This window comes from Echinops telfairi, unplaced genomic scaffold (genome assembly GCF_000313985.2).
Source record: "Echinops telfairi isolate 266 unplaced genomic scaffold, ASM31398v2 ScPeMD7_1957;HRSCAF=2489, whole genome shotgun sequence".
Taxonomy (NCBI): domain Eukaryota; kingdom Metazoa; phylum Chordata; class Mammalia; order Afrosoricida; family Tenrecidae; genus Echinops; species Echinops telfairi.
In genome coordinates, this window is record NW_022105855.1 from 2,096,694 (window position 1) to 2,108,831 (window position 12,138).

A 12,138-nucleotide genomic window follows, 5' to 3' on the forward strand; every position below is an offset into this window, starting at 1 on the left:
GCCACTCACACCACTGATCCTGTAGGGCTCATCTGTCCTGGATTCCCTTGAAGCCTCCTTTTTATCCAAGTCAAAAGCCTCCCCTTTCTTTACTGGAGCAACTGGTGGTTTCAAACTGCTGACCTTATGGTTAGCTGTCCAACTAGTTAGTAACCACTACAAACCAGGGCTTTTTATGGGAAGCAGACCAGGGAACAAACCAGCCTATGAAAGAGAAATGTGCCGTACATTCTAATGGTCTGGAGATGTAATATTAACTATCTTTGTATTGCTCCACGGAGCTCTGGCGGAGTACTGATTAAGTGTTAGGTTGCTAACCGAGTGACGGTTTAGTAGACTCCACAGCCTGATCCCTGGGAGAAAAACCTGGGATCTGCGCCTCTGTGTATCACAACCTCGGAAACCTCTGGGCTGCTCACCTCTGCCCTATAGGCTGACAGCAGTCAGAGTTGACCTGATGGCACACCATTACGCCATGCTTCCCTGTAAAACGAATGGAAAAAACTTGTATAAAGACATACCTGTTACCTGCTGTGTGCATTGTGTACAGTTTTCATGTAATCAACTCATATCTTAGAATAATACTGACAGAGTTGGCTTTTGATAAATACTTGCTGAATAAATTACATTAATTCTCACACTACTAGTTTTCATCATGACATTTCTAGCACCTTTTTTCCCCTCACTAGCCTAGAGCACTGTTTTGAGCTTGGATTCAAACCTGCAGGGACTTGCCTTACAGACTGGACGCCTGTTCACACAGGAACTGGCCCCTTCCCGCACCTCCCGCTTGCCTGCCTGACCCTGTCACTGACTTGGACCTCACCCCTTTCCATAGGGCAGCTGGTGGTTTCTGTCCTCTCTCTCTGCTACCTCCTTCCCTGGGCAGCCGGGCTGCCCTTTCCTGGTAATGCCTCAGGATATGCAAATGCCAGCTACTCTGGCTTATTTTGTAGAGGTTCCTTGCTGTTTGTTTGTTTCTTTGGGGGAGAAGCATATTCCACAGAAGGAGTTGTTGACTTTGCTTTGCCACCTATGTGTGCACGGCACATAAAGCATGGGATTATTTCCTTTTTCTTCCTAGCTTTAGTGAAACTTGTGTTTACTTGAAAACGAATTGATAAGAATGATATTTTGACATAAACTGAAAATGAACGAGATCAGTCTTTTGTGACAATCGAGGAATTTGAACATGCAGTTAGGTGTTAGGTGATATTAAGGAATCATAACCTTAAAGGTTTTACCGTAATAAATGGTATTGAGGTTATGCTAACAATTTTTAATCTGTTAAAGAGACACATGGAAATATTTACAGAAAATGAAATAATTTTTTAAATCATTTTATTGGGGGCTCCTACAACTCTTATCACAATCCACAATCCACAAATCTTATCACAATTGTTTTGTCATATCTTACACTGTCCGACGTCTCCCTTCACCCACTTTTCTATTGTCCGTCCCCCATGGAGAAGGTTATATGTAGATCCTTGTAATCGGTTCTCCCTTTCCACCCCATTCTCCCTCCACCCTCCCGGTATCGCCACTCTCACCACTGGTCCTGAAGGAATCATCTGTCTTGGATTCCCTGTGTTTCCAGTTCCTATCAATACTAGTGTATAGCAATAAACATATATATATGTTCCAGGATAGGCAAGAAACACATGGTAGGATAAATAAAAACAACATTGGCAAAATTTTGATAAGTGAACATTGGGGCTTATTACTATTTTCCTTATGTTTGTAGCTATTGTTATTAGCTATACCTCTATATCAGTAAAGCTCTGTTTACATATAGATAGTTGCTAATAGGTTGTACCTTTAAAGGAAGGAATTGAATACAATTAAATGGTGGAGCTGGATATTTAAGTTAATTGGCTAATTAGAAATCTCCACCTTACATTTGTGTTGTTATTTTTAGTAATAATTTTTTTTTAATTTTAAAAATCATTTTATTGACTCGTACAACTCATCACAATCCATACATCCATCCATTGTGTCAAGCACTTTTGTACATTTGTTTCCCTCATCATTCTCAAAACATTTGCTTTCTACTCGAGCCCTTGGTATCACCTCTTAATTTTTTCCACTCTCTCCCTGCTCCCCCAGAATTTTTTTAATTTTAATAAATCATTTTATCAGGGGCTCTCACATATAACAAACCATACATCAGTTGTCTCAAGTGGACATGTACAATTATTTGCATCTACAATTGTAATGGATTTTTAAGAATAGGGAAAATTTAGGAGAAATGATGGCCATAAGAAATACTTAAAACTTAATTTTGAGATTGTACAATAATATATATTGTAGTTTATGAAGCGCATTGACATATTCGTCCCCTTTAAACTTAGAAGAAACATGAATTATCCATTTTATAGATGAGAGAGGGAACTGAGGCCTAGAGTGATGATGTTTAAATGTACCCAAATCACAAAGCCATTAAAAACTGGTGCTAGAACTGCATCCGATATCTGACTCTTAGTTGTTCATACTGTTGTGTACATATAAGTGATCTTTTTAGTGGTATAAATAGTGTTCAAGCATTCTGATCTTGGGATGCCTGTACACTCTTAATGTGAAGACCACAAGAATCTTTTGTTTTTGTGGGCTTTATCAATATTCAACATGATAAAAATAAGTATTCATTAAAAAATAATAGCAAACTCATTAAATGTTAATGTATAGCAACTTTTATGGAAAAAGGATTTCAAAACAAAAAATTTAGTGGGAAGAGTGGCAATATTTTACATTTTGTCACTTTAATATAGAAGACAGCTGGATCTTTATAACTTTCAGTATTTAATCTTGTGATAGATTTTTTTGGTTGAAGTATGTAAAGAAAACCCAGCCACACAGATAGGTAAATTTACAGGTGACATAACCTTGCTTGCTGAATGAGAAGAAACCCTGAAGCACTTAATGATAAAGGTCAAAGACTATACAGCTTTCGATGTCCACATTAATGCCAAGAAAAATTCTCGTAACTGACCCAGTAAGAAACAGCATGGTAACTGGAGAATTTTGAAGTTTACCTGAATCCACAGTCAATGGCCCGTGTAAACAAGTCAAAATCGGATGACATCCTGCATTGGGAAAATCGGCCACCCAACATCTCTTTAAAAATATTGAGAGCTTCTGAGCTAGATGGCCGCCTGTTTACATTCAAGCCTTTAAGACCCTAGACGCTATATCTTTTGATGGCTGGGCACCATCAGCTTTCTTCACCACATTTGCTTATGCATCCATTTGTCTTCAGCAATTGATTGATCGTATAGGGGAGATGAGCACACAATGATATGATTTTTGGTTCTTTGATGCCTGATAACATCTCTTCAGCACCTTGTAATCACACAGGCCGATGTGCTTCTTCCATGTGGCTTTGTTGCTTCTCCACTAGATGACTGCTTGTTTACCTTCAAGCCTGTAAGACCCTATATGCTATATCTTTTGATAGCCGGGCTCCATCAGTTTTCTTTCACCACATTTGCTTATGCACCCGCTTTGTCCTCAGTGATTGTGTCGGGAAGGTGAGCATCATGGAATGCCAGTTTAATAGTACAAAGTATTCTTGCATTGAGGGAGTATTCGAGTGGAGGCCCAATGTCCATCTGCTACCTTAATACTAAACCTATAAATATATGCACATAAATCTATTTCCCTATCATATATAAATATATTACAAAGCCCACATAGAAGAAGCATACCAGCCTGTGTGATCATGAGGTCTTGAAGGGATGAGGTATCAGGCATCAAAGAACAAAAATCATATCATTGTGAATGAGGGGGAGTGTGCAGTGGGGACCCAAAGCCCATCTGTAGGCAACTGAACATCCCTTTACGGAAGGGTCGCAGGGAGGAGACGAGCCAAACAGGGTGCAGTGTGAAAACAATGAAACATACAACTTCCCTCTAGTTGCTAAATGCTTCCCCCACTATCATGATCCCAATTCTATCCTACAAATTTGGCTAGACCAGAGAATGTACTCTGGTACAGAGAGGAACTGGAAACACAGGGAATCCAGGACCGATGATCCCTTCAGGACCAGTGGTGAGAGTGGCGATACTGAGAGGGTAGAAGGAGGGTGGGGTAGAAAGGGGAAACCGATTACAAGGATCTACTTATAACCTCCTTCCTGGGACATAGACAACAGAAAGGTGGGTGAAGGGAGATGTCAGACAGTGTAAGATATGACAAAATAATTTATAAATTATCAAGGGTCCATGAGAGGGGGGAAAGCGGGGAGGGAGGGGGGAAGATGAGCTGATGCCATGGGCTTACGAGGAAAGGAAATGTTTTGAGAATGATGAGGGTAACGAATGTACAAATGTGCTTTATACAATTGATGCATGTATGGATTGCGATAAGAGTTGTATGAGCCCCCAATAAAATTATTTAAAAAAATATTGAGAGTTAAGATGGCACTTTGAAGACTAAGTTATGCCTGACCCAAACCATAGTATTTTCTTTTATATGTGTAGTATAGATCATTATTGACATATAGTTCACATGCCATACAATCCACTTGTTTAAACATATTAAAAAGAGTTGTGTGTTAATTTCCACAATCATTTGTAGAACATTTTCTTCATTCTTGTATCCATTATTATTTGCTCCCCATTACCTTCTGATCCTAAAGAACAATTAATCTAGTTACTTTCTATAGATTTACTAAACCGGAGTTTCATATAGAGAAAATCATACCTAAAAACCCAACTATGACAGTGAGATAGTTAGTTTATTGTTCCAGCCAGGCCGTGAAATTAATTGAAGGGGGCGGAGAGATAAATGACTCAGTGAGCCTCGCCTTTCTTGTCTCTCGCTCTTTGATCGTCGGACCAGTGTGTGGCTGCCTTGCTTGTTCTGTGCCTCAATTTACAGGCTACACTACCTGTGGGACGCCTAGACTGTGGACTGTGTCGCTGTAAGTTGAGGTCCCTTTAAGACCACGCGATTGAAATTTACATCTCTGGAGCTGGGGACTGACAGTTGGTAACCTGGCTGACAGTTGGTGACCTGCTTGGCTGTTTTGCTGCCTGTGCTGGGATAGCCTAGCTCTCGCTCTCTACAGAGGACTACCGGACAGCCTTCAAGACTTGAAAGACTGCTAGTGTCTCACAACTCTGTCACAAGAGTGAGTTGCACTGAGCCATTTGTACTGCTTTATAATTTAACAGTTCGTTACTTGTGGTATATATCTATCTGTTTACAATTTAACAGTTCATTTCTTGTGTTACCTATCTATCTTTATAAATATATTTATACGATTATCAGCAATCTGGTTTTATCTCTCTAGAGAACCCTGCCTAACACAGACAGCAAAATAAAGGACAGAAAAGCCTTAGTCCCAGAGAAAGCATAGGCTAACAGAAACTAGAATAAATTTTAAAAATGTGTCAGAAGGAAAAACAGATGGTTGTATGTTAAAGTTTAACCTAACTATATCTGCCATAATCCACTATGCAGTGCCCTGTGTCCAAGGGCACGGCTGTCCACATCTCTGGGCAATGTTCTGATAGAATTCAATGGAGGCCTTACCCAAACGGGGACTCTCCAACTGGATTTTGGGATTTAACGGTCACCTAGAACCTTCTGCAAACCAGGTACTTAGAATTTTTTTTTTCCTTCCTTCTTTTTTTTAATATAAATTATTTTACTGGGGCTTCATAGAACTCATCACTATCCATCTATCCATCCATCTGATATCCATCCATCCATCCATCCATCCATCCATCCATCGTGTCAAGCACATTTGTACATCATTGCCATCATCATTTTCAAAACATTTTCTTTCTACTTGAGCCCTTGGTATCAGCTCCTCATTTTTCCCTCCCGCTCCCCTATTTTCCCTTCCTCATGAACCTTGATAATTTATAAATTATTATTTTTTTCATGTCTTACACTGTCCAAGGTCTCACTACACCCACTTTTCTGTTGTCTGTCCCCCAGGGAGGGGGTTATATGTAGATCATTGTGATCCGTTCCCTCTTTCTCCCCCACCTCCCCACCTTTCCCTTACCCTAGTGGCATTGCTACTCTTATTATTGGCCCTTAGGGGTTTATCAGTCCTGGATTCCCTGTGTTTCCAGCTCTGAAATGTACCAGTGTACATGCTCTGGTCTAACCGGATTTGTAAGGCAGAATTGGGAACATGATACTGGCAGGGAGGAAGCATTAAAGAACTAGAGGAAAGTTGTATGTTTCATTGGTCTTATACTGCATCCTGACTGGTTCGTTTCCTCCCCACGAGGTGCTTAGAATTTAGGTGCTAATACAATTCCTTCCTCTGATATTGGATCTTAATTATTTATAATCTTTGAATTACACGGGCCGCTGTGCTCCACCCATGTTGACTTTTGGTGTTTATATTGGAATAAAAAAATAGTAAGGCTAGCCATGACTATAGATTTGTTTGCTTGTAAAGTGAAATTACAATTTTCAAGGCACGGTATTAACTTGAGTTTCATGTTTGCATCCAGATCTTAAATTTGATGAGTTACTCATCATTGCCATGGCTCATTTTACATATATTTCCTCTAACAGGCATTCTATAATGTTAACCATGCAAAGCTTTGTTAGTGTCTGAACTGTTGTGTATTGCTCTCACCTGTAAAGTGTCATAAAGCTTATATATATTTGAAACATTCAATGAATTCATTGGATAATGAGCTCATAGAAATGGTAGCAGATTTAACCAAAGATCGCCAGGAGGAGCACTGCGCAAGAACTCAGACCACACTGAGTTAATTTCTGAAAACGTGCCCCATTTATACCTTTAGCTTAATATCTTCTGAAATTCTAGAAACTTCAGTAAATGAGCACGTTTCATTAGCTGTCAGAGTGATACATCATCATCTTCACACATACGCTCGAATCACTATCGTGAGAGAGAGTGGAAAGATCTTAATGTGACTAAGGATAGTTTTGACCTTGTGGGTTTCCCCAAAGGGTGTCATGGGCTTCCCAGAGTCTGTAAAGCACACTTTGAAAAACGTAGTGTAAACTAGTGCTGGGCCCTGTCATCTTTTTAAACAGTCTTGACATATAGATACCTAGACCAGTAAATTAATATTTCCACCTGAACGCACTAAGGTGTCAGCTGGAATGGAGAATGCTAGTGTGAGCCATGTGCCCAGAGACCATCTTGAGTAGAAGGTCATCGGAATAAATGGTGAACGAGGGACAGACGGAAGGCTAGTTGTTAGGTCCTGGGGAGTTGGTTCAGACTACAGGGTCCTAGTGTCTGACGGGGAAGTCTGCTGGTCCTGCTCTGTTACCATGATCAAAACAGAGGGAGGAGTGGGTAAGGCACGCTCCAGTTTACAAAGAAAGGAACGCTTGATCCTGTCAAGGAGCAAAGCTACAATCAAAGAACAAATGGGATTCTAATTGCTTTTCTGTATTGAAGTAATTTCTTTTAATGAATGACAGTAATTAACTTGCGTTCAGTTAGCCGTGTAAAGCCCTGGTGGCCACTGTGAGTTGAGCTGTAATTTTACTACCAGACCAGTAGTTCAAACCCTGGGAGTGGGAATGTGGGTGGGGGATGAGGCTGTCAAATTCCATAAAGATTTAGTCTCAGAATCCCTATGTAGGGTGGTCTGAGTTAGAATTGACTTGATGGCAGTGTGTTTCTTTGCTGTTTGTCATTTTTGGTCATTAACAAAATTGGATAAAAATAATCTTGTCGTGTTTTAGTTATGTATGGAATGAGCAAAATATGAGTTTGTAATGGGAGTGAGACTGGGCATGTTGTAAACCTCTTTTGAAAATTCAGCACTGCCTTCCACAGTATTTAACAGAAAGACACTGGGGTATGTTTACCCATAAGGTATGTATTATTTTCTTTGCCTTTTAAAAAGTTTTTTGCATTGTTTTCTGTAGTAGTTCAAAGCAGGTGGGAGGCGTTGGTGTCAGGGTTGGTGGAGCCAGTCAGCAATGTCGTCAGGCACCAGATCCTCACCAGTCTTAAGCTCTGCTTTCTTTTTTCCTTTATATACTTTTGTTCCTTTATATTCCTTATACGTGTCCTGCCATGTCACAGTGACTGCCCCAGCTTCTGGCACTAGGTCCCATCAAGGCAGAAGCAGGAGGACAGAGTGAGCAATACAGAAAACAAAATCTTACCCAGAAGCACTCCTCCTCGCAGCTTTCTCTAAAATCTTATTTGCTTGAATGTTTCCACGATTCTGCCGTAACTCACTGGAGAGGCTGGGGAAATGAGTGGCTGGCCGCGGGGAACGGGGTTCCTATGGTTGGCTCATTGTCATCCCCCAGGGCTAACGGATTGCGGCCCTGGACACTGCTGTAGGCGGTTAGAAGGTGAAAGCCGAGCTCACAGGCGTGGAGTGGCCGACCGGACAGTAGAACTGAATAGTTACAGTAGGCTGTCACTGTTGAAGGAGCAGGAAGCCTCGTCTTTCTCCAGTGCAGTGGCTGCTTCAAAACCAGCACAAGTTGGTATGCACTAAGATGTCTCTTGGCTAACTGGCTTGTGTGTCTGTCCTACATATACAGAAAATGAAGCATGAATCATAATTTGTTAAAATCCCTTCCCATTCATCTGGAGATTGTTTTCATGTTCCGCTCTAAAATGACCGTATGGTTCTCTGTCCAAATTAGGCGTAGGGCCATTTTAGAGACACTTAGGACTCACTGTTTTAGCTGTGAAACAAGCATCTTGGATCAGATGATCTCTGTCACCATTCCCAACTGAACAGCACGGCTGCAGCCCGTGCAGCTTGTTTTCACTCACGTCAGAGAGCAGAAACCCGAGCAGACCTGGAGTTGTGAACTGGGCATAGCAGAGCGATATGCCCACCCGATGGAAGAAGCTGCAGGGCAGAGGTCTGGAGTGGAAGATGGGAGGAGGCACAGGGAGTCTCTTCAGGAGCCTGCCCTGGGGGGCTGGATTATTGCCGAGAGTGGGGAGAGCGACACATTCAAACTGAGGGGATCAGCTGCCATCTTTGAGCGGGGCACCGTTGTTTCTGAGTCTGCCAATAAAGAGATTTCGTTGCTATGCGACATTCATGGTGTCTTTGTGTTCCAGGAGGGAGGTTAACTTTCTGACTGGGCAGTGACCCATATTTTTACCTGTCCCAATACATCCATATTTTACAAAATGAGGTTCGTTCCAGTTTTGCTTAATGCACATGACTGGGCTGGGAAGAAATGGTTTGAAGCCCACCTGAAAAGACACAAACTCCAGTGATTTGTTGTTGTTGTCTTTTTGAAATCATTTTATTGGGGCTTGTACAACTCTTATCACAATCCATCCATCCATCCATTGTATCAAGCACATTTGTACATTTGCCATCATCATTCTCAAAACATTTGCTTTCTGCTTGAGCCCTTGGTATCAGCTCCTCATTTCCCCCCTCCCTCCCGTACCCTCTCCCTCACGAACCTTTGATAATTTAAAAATTATTATTATTTTGTCATATCTTACACTGTATGACGTCTCCCTTCACCCACTTTTCTGTTGTCTGTCCCCCAGGGAGGGGGTTATATGTAGATCCTTGTGATTGGTTCCCCCTTTTTCCTCCACCTTCCCCTTCCCCTCCTGGTATCGCTATTCTCATTGGTCCTGAAGGGTTTATCTGTCCTGGATTCCCTGTGTTTCCAGTTCTAATTTCTAACAGTGTACATCCTCTGGCCTAGCTGGATTTGTAAGGTAGAATTGGGATCATGATAGTGTGTGTGTGGGGGAAGTATTAAAGAACTAGAGGAAAGTTGTATGTTTCATCTTTGCTACACTGCACCCTGAATGGCTCATCTCTTCTCTGCGACACTTCTGTAAGGGGATGTACAACTGCCTACAGATGGGCTTTGGGTCTCCACTACGCATTCCCCCTCCATTCACAATGATATATTTTTTTTGTTCTTTGATGCCTGATACTTGATCACATAGGCACCTCGTGATCACAAAGGCCGGTGTGCTTCTTCTGTGTGGGCTTTGTTGCTTCTCAGCTGGATGGCCACTTGTTTATCTTCAAGCCTTTAAGACCAAATCTTTTGATATCTGGGCACCATCAGCTTTCTTCACTACATTTCCTTATGCTCCCGCTTTGTCTTCAGTGATTCAGCGATCGTGTTGGGAAGGTGAGCATCATGGAATGCCAGTGTAATAGAACAAAGTGTTTTCGCATTGAGGGAGTCCTTGCAAACTCAAGTGATTTTTGTGAACAAACGAATGCCTGTGCGGCATGATCTTAGACTTAGGTGGTGCCTGTGGCTGTGTCAGCATGGTAGGTAATTGAGCTGATGGTAGTTTAAAGTCACAATGCGTTTGGGGAGAATTTCTAAGTGGCAAATGTGGGGCAGTGTGGTATCCACTTGCCAAGAAAAAGTGACTTTTGGAAATTCTTAATAAATATTGTGAAATTAGTGGGTTGTATTATAGAGGTAATCTTCGTTCATTAAACCTCAGTAAAAACAAACTAAACCTCAGTGTTTGATAGGCATTTTGGGAACATTGGAAGTCATTCTTTTGGCCAATAGTATGACTGCTCTCAACACAAATAAGTATGGATTATGAGTGATTTCTATGAGTGAGGTATTGGAAAACTGTCGAGCAGAATAGCTTGTGGCATTGATTGTCACGGAATTAACCCTTGGTACCAGCCATCACTTTATTGATGATACGCTTCATTGGGTAGACAAAATGTCTGAGCAGGTTTCTTAGTCTTTGCTTTAGAAGATCTTCAGCTGGGTGCCCTGCACACCAATCTCCACTTTGCTAGGTGAGGGATAAAGTCAAGATTAGAAGTGGAGGACTGGCCATCTGAGGCCTTTCCTACGATTACAGCCTCCACATCCTCTGCCTTTAGGTCAGTTCTTTATCCGTTGCTATAGTCATACCCTCCTCTTACAGTGGATAGGCCCCAAAGTGGTAGAACTTGTATTTTGCCCTGGAGATATAGGGCAGATTCCTCCCCACCCCAACAACAACTTTTATCTCTTGACTGCTACTTCCATTAGCATTGATGTGTGTGTCAAAGTAAGAGGAAACACTCAACAACTTCAAACTTTTCTCCATTTATGATGTTTCTAAAAAACCATTTTATTAGGGGCTCATACAACTCTTATCACAATCCATACATGCATCAATTGTGTAAAGCACATTTGTACATTCATTGCCCTCATCCTTCTCAAAAGATTTGCTCTCTACTTAAGCCCCTGACATCAGCTCCTAATTTTCTCCCCTCCCTCCCCCTTCCCTCATGAACCCTTGATAATTTATAAATTATTATTTTGTCATATCTTACACTGTCCGACGTCTCTCTTCATCCATTTTTCTGTTGTCCATCCCCCAGGGAGGAGGTTATATGTAGATTCTTGTAATCACTTCCCCCTTTCCACTCCACCCTCCCAGTCCATTTATAATGATATTATATATTGGTCTGGTAATAAGGATTTTTGTTTTCTTTACGTTGAGTGCAGTCTATACTGAAGGCTGCAGTTTTTCCCCAGTAGTTTTATTGGCAAATTGATTTACATATCATATAATTCAGTAGTTTAATCATTCAATCATATCAAGGAGAATTGTAAAATTACCCCATATCAATTTTAGAACATTCCCCCTCCCAAGGTTAAATTGCCTCTAAGATGAGTTATGCAATCACAGTCTGTTCTAGTGCTCCCTCCCCCTCCCCTCGTCATTATATAACTCCCGAAATTCCTTTACCCTCCCTGTCATCTACCCACGCCCCCTGTATTCCGTATAACCCCTTTAATTCCCTATAACCCCTTTTATAGGTTATTCTCATTATGCATCCACTCCTCCTGTGCTTCACTGTTGGGAGACCCAACAGAAACAATAAAAAAAAAAGATTGCGCTAAGGTGGTAAGACTAAAGACATAACAGTATACAGACCAAAATACAAATGATGCGTAAGAAGGAAAAGACCCCCAACAACATTCAAAAAGCCAGGGAAGAAATTTCTGCCATGGAACCAGTAAGAGATACTTGCACCCAGAACCAATTCAGGTCATGTCTACAGGGTGGTCAGCTGGCCAGGTATCAGGGTCAGTTCAGCATCATCAAGATGACAGTGGTCTCTGCCTGCTCGTAAGTTGTCCGAGCCTTGCTGGGGCTAAAGCGGATCTGCCAGTGGCTCACAGAGAGGTTTAGAGTC

At 41.5% G+C, this 12,138-nt stretch overlaps 1 protein-coding gene across 1 annotated transcript in view; it reads left to right on the forward strand.

Annotated features, from left to right (window-relative positions):
* DUSP16 (dual specificity phosphatase 16) overlaps window positions 1–12,138 on the forward strand; it is a 109,420-nt gene that overhangs the window by 6,549 nt on the left and 90,733 nt on the right. The gene's annotated exons all lie outside the window — the stretch shown is intronic.